General features: G+C 52.9%; 1 long non-coding RNA gene across 1 annotated transcript; it reads left to right on the top strand.

Annotated features, from left to right (window-relative positions):
• The first annotated feature begins 6,346 nt into the window (after window positions 1-6,346).
• On the top strand, window positions 6,347-14,754 carry LOC135979054 (uncharacterized). Its single transcript, XR_010596383.1, has 3 exons — window positions 6,347-6,582; window positions 13,367-13,617; window positions 14,178-14,754. It is a non-coding gene; the product is annotated as an uncharacterized LOC135979054 (long non-coding RNA).
• Window positions 14,755-14,807: the final 53 nt, after the last annotated feature.

Here is a 14,807-nt window from a genome sequence, read left to right as displayed (position 1 = left end):
GGGGCCCTCTGAAGGAGCAGGACTGCAACACAGAGCCCTTTGGCCCCTGGAAGCAGGGATTGCAGACCAGGGGAAAGGTTTGAGAGCCTTGTCCACCTAGGCCCCCTCAGAAAGGAGAAGTGCCAGGTTGTTTCTTTCTTTGGCTTCCCCAAGGTCTCAGACGATGCTTTTTGTGGGCTGCAGAAGCATGCTGACTTTTTGTTGGCACAAAAGGGGGTTGATGCCTTGAACAAAACAGCTGTGGGGCGGTGCCCTGGACTCTGAGACAGGAGCAGTGGCCACCCTTTCCCTGAGGGGTGCTCGAGACGTATATAGTCTCTCTATAGAGACGTAGATAGAGGTAGTGCTATTTGGTTAACAGTGTATTTGTTCCAATATATTGACAATACTCAGAAATGGGAGGTGATGGTACCTGAATACACTTTTGCATAAATCCAGCTTTATTGAGATAATATCTTAAATGTGTACAACTTGCCCTTTCACCATTCAGAGAAACCAGAAAGAGAATCAATGATCTGTATGATAAAGAAATGGAAGAATCACAAAACTAGGTGGCAGCAGGAGACCAATCGCCTGTTGATGGACCAGGCTGCTCAAGACCGTACTATGTTGCAGGAACTGGTAAACCAAGTGAAGGCCCTTACGGAGATGAACCACGGCCATGATGGAACGCGGCACATACGGGCCAGCAATTGGCTGCAGAAAATGACATGGGAGGATGATGTAGAGACATATCTCCTGGCCTTTGAGAGGACAGCCCTACAGGAGGCCTGGCCTCGAGATCAGTGGTCTGGCAACCTCGCCCCATTCCTGTGTGGGGAGGCCCGAAGTCCTACTATGATCTGCCTGAAGAGGCTGCAGCAGACTACCCCCAGCTGAAAGCAGAGATCCTGGCCAGATCTGGGGTAACAACCGCAGTGCGGACCCAGCAGTATCATGAGTGGAGGTACCAGGAAGACAAAACCCCGCGGTCCCAATTGTATGACCTCATCCATCTCGCACGAAAGTGGCTGCAAACTGAGTCCCGGAGTCCAGAAGAGATACTAGAGATTCTGGTCATCGACCGATACATGAGGGGACTACCGCCAGACCTTCGCACATGGGTAAGCCAGAACGAACCCTCCACCTATGACGAGATTGTGGCAATGGTAGAGAGGCAAAGGACGGCAAGGGAACTGACCCAACCAGATAAGGAAGAGGCACCCGGGTTAAACTAGCAGCACCAGGCCCTAGAGTTCAAGTGACTGGGCCACCAGGAGGGCCCAGGTGGAAAAAGAGAGGGGCTGAAGGCCCACCGGAGGCCATAAAGAGTCGGAGCACTGAGGGGGAAGAAGATTGTGATGTTAGACTGCCCAAACCAAGAGACCGGGGAACACCCAGAGTTCCATACAGATGTTAGGCCTGCGGGGAGTGGGGACACATAGCTGCACAGTGTCCCAATGCTTAGGAGCCTATGCAGTGTAACCTGGGGAACTGGGCAGACCCATGCTCCCCCTAATCCACCTTGTGGGGGTCTCACTAACCCCACATATGTACACCAGACCAGTGAAACTAAATGGGGTAGAGACCACGGCACTGGTTGATTCGGGGAGTGCTATCACGCTTATCTCAGGGAGGTTTGTGAAGTGTAGTCAGTTGCTGCAGGCTAAACGTATGGGGATAACCTGTGTCCATGGGGCAGTTCGTTACTACCCCACCATCCCAGTAAAAATCGAGATCCAAGGGAACACTACTGAGGTAGCAGCAGGTGTAGTCCCTATACTCCCATACCCAGTGCTCATAGGGAGGGACTTCCCAGAGTTTGGAGACTTACTCCCAGTAGGGGGATTGGAGAAAGATGGGGACCCTAAAATTTGTGAGGCATCCACAGTGGACTGTCAACCTCCAATCTTCTCTGAAATATCCCCAGATTTGTTCTCCACTCCCAGACAGGTAGAAAGACGAAAAGGGAAAGAAGGGCAGCTAAGGCCTTGGGAACCCGAATATTGACCCAAAGCCACAGGGTTGCTCTCATAGGTAGGCGGACCCGAGCAGCTGAACAGGAGGCCGCCCAGGAGAGAGAAGCACCCAAGTCTGACCCCCACCCTAATGCCTCTGAACCAGTAGAAGCAACAGAGATTGGCCCCCTAGATCTCGGGCAGATTAGCCCCGGGAGAGGAAATTTTGGACGGGACCAGGCTGAAGACCCAAGGTATGACAACATTAGGAAAGAAGTGACCAAAATAGATGGGGTTCCCATGGAAGGAAAAACCCAAGGACCTGGACCCTACTTCATAATGAAGAAGGATCTCTTATACCGGGTCGCCCCAGTACAGGGGCAGAAGGGACAGCAGATCCTAGTACCTCAAAAACACCAGAATGCTGTATTAAGCCTTGCCCATAGTCATCTTTTTGGGGGGCATTTGGGGGTAGAAAAGACCCTGGCACAGGTCCTATGACGATTTTTCTGGCCCGGAGTACAGGAAGAAGTGAGGAGGTACTGTGTGTCCTGTCCAGAGTGTCAGCTGCACAGTCCCTGTCCCCACTTGAGGGCACCTTTAGTACCCCTTCCCATCATAGAGGTCCCCTTTGAGCGAATAGCCATGGACCTAGTGTGACCCCTGGAGAAGACGGCTCGGGGTCACCAATATATACTTGTTGTTTTGGACTATGCTACTCACTACCCAGAAGCCGTCCCCCTGCGGAACACGACCTCTAAAACAATAGCCAAAGAACTGGTGGGGATCTTTGCCCGAGTGGGGCTACCGAAGGAGATACTAACAGATCAAGGAACTCCATTTATGTCGAAGCTAATGAAGGACCTCTGCACGCTGCTCCATATACATACCCTGAGAACTTCAGTCTATCATCCGCAGACTGATGGGCTGGTAGAAAGGTTTAACCGAACCCTCAAGGCTATGATAAGGAAGGTGGTAAGTCGGGACGGGAAGGACTGGGACACCCTACTGCCTTACCTTATGTTCGCTATCCGGGAGGTACCTCAGGCCTCAACTGGGTTTTCCCCCTTCGAGTTACTATACGGGCGCCACCCCCGTGGCATACTAGATATCGCCAAAGAGATCTGGGAAGAGGAACCCAGTGAGGGGAGAAATATAATAGAGCATGTAATGCAGATGCGAGACCGGATAGCCTGGGTCACCCCTATTGTACGGGAACATTTGGAGAAGGCCCAGGAGGCCCAGCGAACCCATTACAATCGCCAGGCAAAAGTGCGACAGTTCCAACCAGGGGATCGGGTTATGGTGTTGGTACCCACGGCAGAAAGCAAGCTTCTGGCCCAATGGCAGGGGCCCTATGAGGTGGTTGAACCCGTGGGGGGAAGTAACCTACAAGGTGCGGCAGCCAGGACGCAGAAAACAAGAACAGATTTATCACGTTAACCTTCTGAAACCCTTGCATGCACAAGAGGCATGCACAACGGTCCAAAAAGACCTAACCCAGGAAAACAAGCCTTCCAAACAGGTGAGGGTGTCTCCCGATTTAACACCAGACCAGAAGAATGAGGTGTCTGAGATGATCTTCCGGAACCAAGATGTGTTCTCGACAAAACCGGGTCGAACAACCGAGACATATCACCACATCGTCACGAACCCTGGGGCCAGAGTAACAATGAGGCCCTACAGGGTGCCAGCAGCTAAAAGGGAGGAAATAAAAGCAGAAGTAAAAAAGATGCTGGAGTTGGGGATCATCAAAGAATCCCAAAGTCAGTGGTCCAGTCCAATCGTGCTGGTGCCCAAACCTGATGGCAGCACAAGGTTTTGCAATGACTTCCGGCAACTAAACGAGGTATCCCAATTCGACGCGTACCCCATACCGCGCATAGATGAGTTAGTGGACCGTCTGGGCAATGCCCGGTACTTGACTACCCTAGACTTGACAAAGGGGTACTGGCAAATTCCCCTTGCCAAAGACGCAAAGGAAAAGACTGCGTTCTCTACACCAGAGGGTCTTATTCAATATACTGTCCTCCCTTTTGGACTACATGGGGCCCCAGCTACCTTTCAGCGCCTCATGGATAAGCTACTACACCCCCATAATCATTATGCTGCTGCCTACCTGAACGATGTGGTTATTCATACCCCAGACTGGGAAACCCACCTCGAAGGTGGAGGCAGTCCTCGATACCTTTAGGCGAGCTGGCCTTACAGCTAACCCTGCTAAGTGTGCTGTAGGGTTTACGGAGGCCAAATATCTTGGCTACATTGTGGGAAAAGGTCTGGTAAAACCCCAAGTGAACAAGTTAGAGGCCATCCAAAATTGGCCCCGACCACATCGCAAGAAACAAGTCTGGGCATTCCTAGGTGTGGTGGGGTATTACCGACGATTTATCCCCCACTTTGCCACAAGGGCAAGCCCCCTGACAGACCTACTGAAAGCCCACGGACCTGATCTGGTGAGATGGTCTGACGGAGCAGAGAGAGCGTTCACAGACCTACAGACTGCCCTCTGCAGTAACCCCGTACTGATAGCCCCAGATTTTACCAAGGAATTTATCCTGCAGACAGATGCATCGGAAGTAGGGTTAGGGGCCGTTCTATCACAGATGGTTGGGGAAGAGGAACATCCAGTTCTCTACCTCAGTTGGAAACTCCTTCCGAGGGAACAAAAATATGCTGTGGTGGAGAGAGAGTGCCTCGCTGTAAAATGGGCCATGGAAACATTGCGCTACTACCTGCTCGGGCGCAGATTTGTCCTCGTGACCGACCATGCCCCTCTTCAATGGATGCAACGGAACAAGGAGAAGAACACTAGGGTGACCAGGTGGTTCTTATCCCTCCAACCTTTCCAGTTCCGTGTGCAACACAGAGCAGGGAGCCATCACGGCAATGCCGATGGCTTGTCACGTGTGCACTGTCTGGCGTCCCAAGCTGCCCAACCCCTTGGTGTTGAGCAGGGAGGAGGGATATGTGACAGACCCAAACAAGTGGGGTACAGAAGCCTTGTAGAAGGCAAATATACTGGCCATTGGATGAATAGTTTTCTGTTCTCTGAGTGACCAGAGCAGGGGCTGCACTCGAACAAGCAGGAACTTTCTTGAACCAATTTAAGGCAGGCAGGCTAATTAGGACACCTGGAGTCAATTAAGAAGAACCTGCTAGACTCAATTAAGGCAGGCTAATCAGGGCACCTGGGTTTAAAAAGGAGCTCACGTCAGTTTGTGGTGTGAGGATCTGGCAGCAAGAGGCACTAGGAGCTGAGAGTGAGAGGACGTACTGCTGGGAGATCCTTTTTTAAGAACATTATTGGATTTCTGTGTTTTAAGAGGTCTGTGCACGTTTTTCAGTTAGCTGGTGGCAGCAGCTGATTTCTTTTCCTTTTTTCAGTTCTTCCCCAGACAGGGGGGGAAGAGTTCGGGGGTACCCCACAGGAAGGAATTCCCAAGTGCGCCTTCCTGGGCTCTCAAAGGGGTGGCAGCATTTACCAATCCACGGCCAGGAGGATCTGTAACCTTGGGAGTTTAATACAAGCCTGGAGTGGCCAGTATTAATTTTTAGAGTCCTTGTGGACCCTCCCCCCTTCTGCACTCGAAGTGCCAGCGTGGGGAATCAGCCTTGACAGCATCCCAGCTGGGGAAGTTTCCCATTAGCCTGGCTCCCCAGACCCGGAGAGACGGGCCCAGGGCAGTATGCAAAGCCCAGTGATACGAACACCCACAGTGACTGTCCTGCAGCACGGGGCAAACGTCTCAGGCCCCAGAGCCTTGGTACCTCCTCTGCCCCCAAGAGGAGACTAACCAAAAATAATTCCCTGAAATTAGGTAAACAGCCCCATGACTTGCAAAAGCAAAGAAAATACAGGAGTTGGGTCACCATCTCCTTGTGCTTAGATCAGGGGGCTGGAGCCAGGACTCCTGGGTTCTAGCCCTATATTTGCTGCTTCCAGGGCAAATCACTGGGGGCAGTGAGGCTGTAGGAGTGCCAGGGGTTGTTGTGGGGTCACTCCCCGCAAAGGGAGAGGGTCGGGAAGGGGTTAATTCATGAAATCCAGAAAGTGATTAAAGTTCCCAGCCGGACAGACAAGTCCCTGAGCTCCAGGAAGGGGTCTCGGGCCTGGGGGCTGCAGGTCCGACTAGAGCTAAGGGCGCTGCTGGGTCACTGTGTGTAGTGGGGGGGCTGAGAGCCCCTGACCCGAACTGTGACCCCTTCACCTAGTGCCACCCGCCCCCAGCCCGGGGGTGCGGCCCCCCGAGTTCCAGCCTCGGAACACACGGACCAGCTGACCCCAGAGAGGCGGGGCCAGAGACCGGCCGAGCTAATGGCGGCTCCGCCCATTACAGCCCCGGGGCCCAGGTCTCATCCCGCCCCCGCCCCGGCTCAGACATTCGGTTCCCCTTCGCCAGCCTGCCCAGCGGGTTCTGCCCAGCGACCGGTGACGGAGGCGGGGCTGCGCGCCGCTATTGGCGGGATGGTCCCCTCTCAGCCAATCCCTGCAGACTGGAGGCTCACACGGCCAGTAGCTGGGAGCTGGAGTCCGGTCTCAGCGCCCCGCGGGGTTCTCGGGTTGTGGGGCCGAGACCGGGCATGGCCCTGGCGCTGCGCCTGCTGCTGCTGGGGGCTGTAGCCCTGCCGGGGGGCCACTGCCGTGAGTATCGGGGGGAGACCCCGGGGAGGGGGGAGCTGGGTGTGGGGGGGCAGTCGGGCTGGGGGGCCCAGGGAGGGGGGAGCTGGGTGTGGGGGGGCAGTCGGGCTGGGGGGTGCAGGGAGGGGGGAGCTGGGTGTGGGGGGGCAGTCGGGCTGGGGGGTGCAGGGAGGGGGGAGCTGGGTGTCGGGGGGCAGTCGGGCTGGGGGGTGCAGGGAGGGGGGAGCTGGGTGTCGGGGGGCAGTCGGGCTGGGGGGTGCAGGGAGGGAGGAGCTGGGTGTCGGGGGGCAGTCGGGCTGGGGGGTGCAGGGAGGGAGGAGCTGGGTGTGGGGGGCAGTCGGGCTGGGGGGTGCAGGGAGTTGGGTGTCGGGGGGGGCAGTCGGGCTGGGGGGTGCAGGGAGGGGGGAGCTGGGTGTGGGGGGGCAGCTGGGCTGGGGGGTGCAGGGAGGGGGAGCTGGGTGTGGGGGGGCAGTCGGGCTGCGGGGTGCAGGGAGGGGGGAGCTGGGTGTCGGGGGGCAGTCCGGCTGGGGGGCGCAGGGAGGGGGGAGCTGGGTGTGGGGGGGCAGTTCTGGGCTCTGCATTCAGAGGTGTCAGGATAACCACACCGCTCCCCCCCACCCCCCAGCACTGAGCTGTCACTGACATGGAACGGTGACGTTGCTATAGTGACTGGGGGGGTCCTGGCCCCCTTGTGCCAGGTGCTGCCAGGGTCGCTGCTGGGACACTGTGTGTAGTGGGGTGCTGAGAGCCACTGAACTGTAACCCCTTCATCTAATGCCAACCTCACCCAGCCAGGGGGTGAGGCTTCGTTGGGGTCAGAGCACCCATGGGTGCTGCACACGCTGACAAGCCCGTCGCAGCCCCGTGAGGTGCTCAGACTGGGAAATCCCCGGGTCCAGGCGCTGCCCAGGGTGTTTCATTCCCCGCGTCTCAGGGCAGGGCGGAGCTTTCAGACACGATTCTTCCTGTTTGCAGAGCTCAGGTTGAGGGAGAGGGAGTAAATTAGCGCCCCCCCCCCCCCCCCCACCCATAGACCAGGGTTAAATGAAGGGAAAAGGCTTCTTGGATCTCTGACCTTTCATGGCTCCCAGAAGGTTCTTCACGCCGGGTTTCACCCCAGTGCCTGGAACTCCTGAGTGTGGTTTGTCCTTGGCTACGTACGGCTAAGTTGTGTCAGCACCAGTCCAGTTGTACTTACAGTCAGCAATGGCAATGGGTTGTATCTGTAGTGGAAGCAGGTCATTAGAGGTGTCATCCTAGAGAGGAGATGTTAACTCCCCTCTGTCTCTGGTGTTTTAGCACCCCAGGGCGAGGGGAGAGTCTAGAACCCTGGATCTGTGATTAATCAGGTCTTAGTTTGGGTGCGAGCTCCCGTTGCAGAGCACAGAACAGCTGCTGCGTTTGTACTGTTAGGATCTCCCGTAGCTGCCGGATAAAGAGCTTCCGGATCCCAGTAGGATGGGGTGAGGAGAGGGGAAGGCACATCCTGCTTTTCCTGGCATGGACTTGAATTTCCCTTGTTCTCCATGAGGCAGCAGCTCAGACGCTGGGCAGCTCAGCAGCCCGTATTGATCCGGGTGAGGGTGCGGGGTGGATTTGGGGTTTGTTTAAAATGGCTTAAGGCACATTGGTGCCCTTGTGACACCTCAGTAACAGGTGTGGTTTGACCTAAACAGGGTTAGGCCCCAGTGCAGCCTGGCCCTACTGGGTCATAGAATCATAGAAGATAAGGGTTGGAAGAGGGGAAAAGGACACTGCCCAACTTACTTGGGGTTTGCAAGAAGGCTGGCTAACCTAGTGAGGAGGGCTTTAAACTAGGTTCGTTGGCCTGGGGTGGGGTAAGGAGACCAAAGCCCTGAGGGAAGTGGGATACCAGGAGGAAGCACGAGCAGGAGAGCACAAGAGAGGAGGACTCGTGGTTCACACTGAGAAAGCAGGACGATCAGCGAGTTATCTTAAGTGCCTATACACAAATGCAAGAAGCCTGGGAAACAAGCAGGGAGAACTGGAAGTCCTGGCACAGTCAAGGAATTATGATGTGATTGGAATAACAGAGACTTGGTGGGATAACTCACATGATTGGAGCACTGTCATGGATGGATATAAACTGTTCAGGAAGGACAGGCAGGGCAGAAAAGGTGGGGGAGTTGCGTTGTATGTAAGAGAGGAGTATGACTGCTCAGAGCTCCAGTATGAAACTGCAGAAAAACCTGGGAGTCTCTGGATTCAGTTTAGAAGTGTGAGCAACAAGGGTAATGTCAAGGGTGGGAGTCTGCTATAGACCACCAGACCAGGGGGATGAGGTGGATGAGGCTTTCTTCAGGCAACTACCAGAAGGTACTAGATCACAGGCCCTGGTTCTCATGTTGGACTTCAGTCACCCCGATATCTGCTGGGAGAGCAATACAGCAGTGCACAGACAATCCAGGAAGTTTTGGAAAGTGTAGGGGACAATTTCCTGGTGCAACTGCTGGAAGAACCAACTAGGGGCAGAGCTCTTCTTGACCTGCTGCTCACAAACAGGGAAGAATTAGTAGGGGAAGCAAAAGTGGATGGGAACCTGGGAGCAGTGACTATGAGATGGTTGAGTTCAGGATCCTGACACAAGGAAGAAAGGAGAGCAGCAGAATACAGACCCTGAACTTCAGAAAAGCAGACTTTGACTCCTTCAGGGAACTAATGGGCAAGGTCCCCTGGGAGACTAACATGAAGGGGAAAGGAATCCAGGAGAGCTGGCTATATTTTAAAGAATCCTTATTGAGGTTGCAGGAGCAAACCATCCCGATGTGCAGAAAGAATAGCAAATATGGCAGGCGACCAACTTGGCTTAACAGTGAAATCCTTGCTGATCTTAAACACAAAAAAGAAGCTTACAAGAAGTGGAAGATTGGACAAATGACCAGGGAGGAGTATAAAAATATTGCTCAGGCATGCAGGAGTGAAATCAGGAAGGCCAAATCACACTTGAGGTTGCAGATAGCAAGGGATGTTAAGAGTAACAAGAAGGGGTTTTTTTTTTTTTTTTTTACAGCTATGTTAGCAACAAGAAGAAGGTAAAGGAAAGTGACAGAGGATGTGGAAAAAGCTAATGTACTCAATGCTTTTTTTGCCTCTGTTTTCACGAACAAGGTCAGCTCCCAGACTACTGCACCAGGCAGCACGGTATGGGGAGGAGGTGATCAGCCCTCTGTGGAGAAAGAAGTGGTTCAGGACTATTTATAAAAGCTGGACGAGCACAAGTCCATGGGGCCGGATGCACCGCCTCCGAGGATGTTAAATGAGTTGGCTGATGTGATTGCAGAGTCATTGGCCATGATCTTTGAAAAATCATGGCAATCAGGGGAGGTCCCGGATGATTGGAAAAAGGCTAATGTAGTGCCCATCTTTAAAAAAGGGAAGATGGAGGATCCAGGGAACTACAGGCCAGTCAGCCTCACCTCAGTCCCTGGAAAAATCATGGAGCAGGTCCCTCAAGGAGTCAATTCTGAAGCACTTGGAGGAGAGGAAAGTGATCAGGAACAGTAGCATGGATTCGCCAAGGGCAAGTCATGCCTGACTAACCTAATTGCCTTCTATGATGAGTTAACTGGCTCTGTGGATGAGGGGAAAGCAGTGGACATGTTATTCTTTGACTTTAGGAAAGCTTTTCATACAGTCTCCCACAGTATTCTTGCCAGCAAGTTAAAGAAGTATGGGCTGGATGAATGGACTGTAAGGTGAATAGAAAGCTGGCTAGATCATCGGGCTCAACAGTGATCAATGGCTCCATGTCTAGTTAGCGGCCAGTATCAAGCGGAGTGCCCCAAGGGTCGGTCCTGGAGCTGGTCTTGTTCAACATCTTCATTAATGATCTGGAGGATGGCATGGATTGCACCCTCAGCAAGTTTGCAGATGACACTAAACTGGGAGGAGTGGTAGATACGCTGGAGGTAGGAATAGGATACAGAGGGACCTTGACAAATTAGAGGATTGGGCCAAAGGAAATCTAATGAGGTTCAGCAAAGACAAGTGCAGAGTCCTGCACTTAGGACGGAAGAATCCCATGCACTGCTAGAGACTAGGGACCGATTTCCTACGCAGCAGTTCTGCGAAAAGGACCTAGGGGTTACAGTGGATGAGAAGCTGGATATGAGTCAACAGTGTGCCCTTGTTAGCTTTTTTGGCAACATCCTTTTGGGTTGTATAAGTAGGAGCATTGCCAGCAGATCGTGGGACATGATCATTCCCCTCTATTCGGCATTGGTGAGGCCTCATCTGGAGTACTGTGTCCATTTTGGGGCCCCACACTACAAGAAGTATGTGGAAAAATTGGACAGAGTCCAACGGAGGCCAACAAAAATGATAAGGGGGCTGGAGTACATGACTTATGAGGAGAGGCTAAGGGAACTGGGCTTATTTAGTCTGCAGAAGAGAAGAATGGGGGGGATTTGATAGCTGCTTTCAACTATCTGAAAGGGGGTTCCAAAGAGGATGGATCTAGACTGTTCTCAGTGGTAGCAGATGACCAAACAAGGAGCAATGGTCTCAAGTTGCAGTGGGGGAGGTCTTGTTTGGATATTAGGAAAAACTTTTTCACTAGTAGGGTGGTAAAGCACTAGAATGGGTTACCTGGGGAGCTGGTGGAATCTCCATCCTTAGAAGGTTTTTAAGGCCCTTCTTGACAAATCCCTGGCTGGGATGATTTAGTTGGTGTCGGTCCTTCTTTGAGCAGGGCATTGGACTAGATGACCTCCCAGGTCTCCTCAAACCCTAATCTTCTATGATTCTATGATCTTACAAAACTGGGTGACTGGGCAATAAAATGGTAGGTGAAATTCCGTGTGGATAAATGCAAAGTAATGCACATTTGAAAACATAATCCCAGTTTATACATATAAAGTGGTGGGATCTAAATTAGCTGTTACCACTCGAGAGATCTTGGAGTCATTGTGGATAGTTCTCTTAAAAACATGCATTCAATGTGGAGTTTCAGAGGGGTAGCCATGTTAGTTTGTTTCTGCAAAAACAGGGGGGAGTCCCATGGCACCTTAAAGACTAACAAATTTATTTGGGCATAAGTTTTCGTGGGCTGGAACCCACTTTGTCAGATGCATACACGAAAGCTTAGTCTTAAGGTACCACAGGACTCCTCGTTTTTTTCAATGCGCAGTGGCAATCAAATAAGCTAACAGAATGTTGAGAATCATTAGGAAAGTGATTGATAGAAAGACAGAAAATATCATATTGCCTCTATATAAATCCATGGTATGCCCACATCTTGAATACTGCATGCAGATGTAGTCATTCCATCAGAAAAAAGAAATATTGGAAAAAGTACAGAAAAGGGGAACAAAAATGGTTAGGGGTATGGAATGGCTGCTGCATGAGGAGAGATTAATAAGACTGGAACTTTTCAGCTTGGAAAAGAGATGACTGGGGGGATATAATGAAAGTCTATTTTTCCACAGAGGTTGTGGAAGTCATGGGATCTGTGACTTCCAACAAACTCCATGACTTCAGAACACGGCGGCCGGAAGCTGTGCGGTCCCCCTGCCACCTGTAGCAGCCGGGAGCGGTGGGGCGGCCTCCGTGGGTTGTGGGGGAACCAACTGCTCCCAGTTGCTGTGGGTGGCAGGGAGACCCAGAGCTCTGAGTGGGCTGCAGTTGCCTAGCCCGTGGGTGGTGTGTGGGTCACGCAGCTGAGCTCCCCATTTTGCCATGGATATTTTTAGTAAAAGTCACGGATGGGTCACGGGCTTCCGTGAGCTTTTCTTCGTTGCCCAGGACCTGTCCAGGTCTTATACTACAAATATCCATGATAAAATCATAGTCTTAATCAAGACTGGTATGGAGAAAGTGAATACCGAAGTGTTGTTTACCCCTTCACATAACACAAGAACTAGGGGTCACCCAAATAAATTAATAGGCAGCAGGTCTTTAAAACAAACAAAAGGAAGTATTTCTTCACACAACACACAGTCAACCAGTGGAACTCCTTTCCAGAGGACGTTGTGAAGGTCAAGACTATAACACGATTCAAAAAAGATCTAGCTAAGTTTATGGAGGATAGGTCCACCAATGGCTATTGGTCAGGATGGGCAGGGATGCTGTCCCTAGCCTCTGTTTGCCAGAAGCTGGGAATGGGCGACAGAGGATGGATCACTTGATGATTCCCTGTTCTGTTTATTCCTTCTGGGGCACCAGGCATTGGCCACTGTCAGAAGACAGGAGACTGGGCTAGATGCGCCTTTGGTCTGACCCAGTCTGGCCGTTCTTATGTTCTGAATAACTTACAGTAAATTCTGTGCACAGCCGGTGTCCTGGCTCCCACCTGTAGCTTGGACACATTCCCCTGCCCACCTTGCCTTCCCCAGCTTCAGCTCCTGCATCTCCTCTCCCCCAGTCCTCCTGCCCCACCCTCTCCCGTAACACCCCCTTCCTTTTCCCCACACCGCACTCCAGCCCTGCCCCTCCTCCTGGGCCCCCTCTCCTGCCTCACACTCCCCTGTACCCCCAGTACACTGTCCCCATATGCTCCCGTACTCCTCACATGCTCCAGCCCCCCTGTACCTCCCTACCCCTTCCTCTCCTCACTCCCCCTCCAGCCCTGCCTCCCTTTCTCCTTCTACCCCACCGTCTCTTTCTCCCCGGTCAGGCCGTTCTGTGAGCCCTTCCCCAGATCTCCCTCCCACAGGAGCCCTCCTAAGGGATGGCGCTGCCTCTCGCATATTGCCAGGGGCTCCTGGCAGGGTCTGGTTCAGTCTGACTCTCCCCTCCCCCAATCTCCCCCGTCTGGCCTGCACTCCAGGCGCATTTTGGACACTGTGGTGTCAGAGCCTGCCCCGGGGCTGCCCTGGTACAGCCGTGTTGTGTATGTGGACGATCAGCTCACCTATGTCTACACCAGTGGGACGAAGAGGGCGGAGCCCTACACACTGTGGATGGCGCAGAACGAGGGTTCGGAGTTCTGGGACGAGGTGACCTGGTGGGGACAGCGCTTCCAGAAATGGTACAACGCGAGTCTGAACACCCTGAGTCAGCTCTACAACTGGACCGAGGGTGAGTGAAGGACACAACACGACCAAGGGATGCAGGGAAATGGGGTGGGGGTTGGGAGTGTGGTTGATGTAAACAGGGTGAAGGGACACCGGGATGTGTGTTGGGGAGGGGACAGAGCCCAAAGGCGCATTTTCTCGCTGGAGTCAGTGTGAATGTGGGGGACAAAGGGATATGGGATGGGGGGAGGGGCTGCAGGATGGAGGGTCCATGCGAAAGAGATTTTTTGACACCCTCCAAAGTGGGACTCTCAGATTGTCCCCTCCCCAAACAGCCCAGACTTCTGCTACCAGTCCCACTTGCAGCTGCCTCTGCTGCCCTTCGGGGGGCCCCTTCCCACCCCCGCCCTTTTCCAGACATATATTTCCCAGACAGAGTGGCAGAGGTGCAAAAGCCAGAAGTTCCCAGCAGACCCGGCTAGTCCGACCTCCTGGTGATGCAGGCGAGAGAATCGCACCCAGCGATTTCTGGACAGGGGGGTTTGTTCCTCCTGGCTACAACAGTGACTCTGTCAGACCCTAAAGCTAGAACAGGGTTATGAGACGTCTTGTCTCAATTCCCAGATATCGAGTGATGGGGAACCCCAATATCGACAGCCCCAAGTGTTCAGACATCACGAGTCAGACCCCCAAAATCCTGAGTTTGGCTTAAGCGTTGTAAGTATTTTGGGAATAATACTGGAGCTTATTTTTATTTGCCCTCTGGTTTGAGCCCTTAGGGGACACATTTCTGGGGTTTTCCCTGCTGCTAGAAGGACTAGAAGTTACTGCTGTAAGAAAAGAGAGCTGAGACTTTCCCCTAATCCCATGAGTCCAGGAACTGGGGATTTATTAAAACCACCCACTATCATGAAACGCACAGTAAAGTCACAAGAGCAGGCCGTGCTGCATTCACCCCAGCCCTGGGGAGAAGCTGCTCACCAGTGAGCCTCCTTCATTGTTCACTTTGTCTTATTTCCAGAGTGAGTTTATCTCAGGTCAGACTCCGCAGAGTGTCATCAACTTGGGCTGGAGAGTTAGTGAGAGAATCAGCCCCTGCAACGTGCAGATTTCAGAGTAGCAGCCGTGTTAGTCTGTATCCGCAAAAAGAACAGGAGTACTTGTGGCACCTTAGAGACTAACAAATTTATTAGAGCATAAGTTTTCGTGGACTACAGCTAAATTTGTTAGTCTCTAAGGTGCCACAAGTACTCC

Source organism: Chrysemys picta, unplaced genomic scaffold, assembly GCF_011386835.1.
Source record: "Chrysemys picta bellii isolate R12L10 unplaced genomic scaffold, ASM1138683v2 scaf621, whole genome shotgun sequence".
NCBI lineage: Eukaryota > Metazoa > Chordata > Testudines > Emydidae > Chrysemys > Chrysemys picta.
Note: the sequence above shows the minus strand (reverse complement) of the source record. Positions and strands in the feature narration are given on the sequence as shown.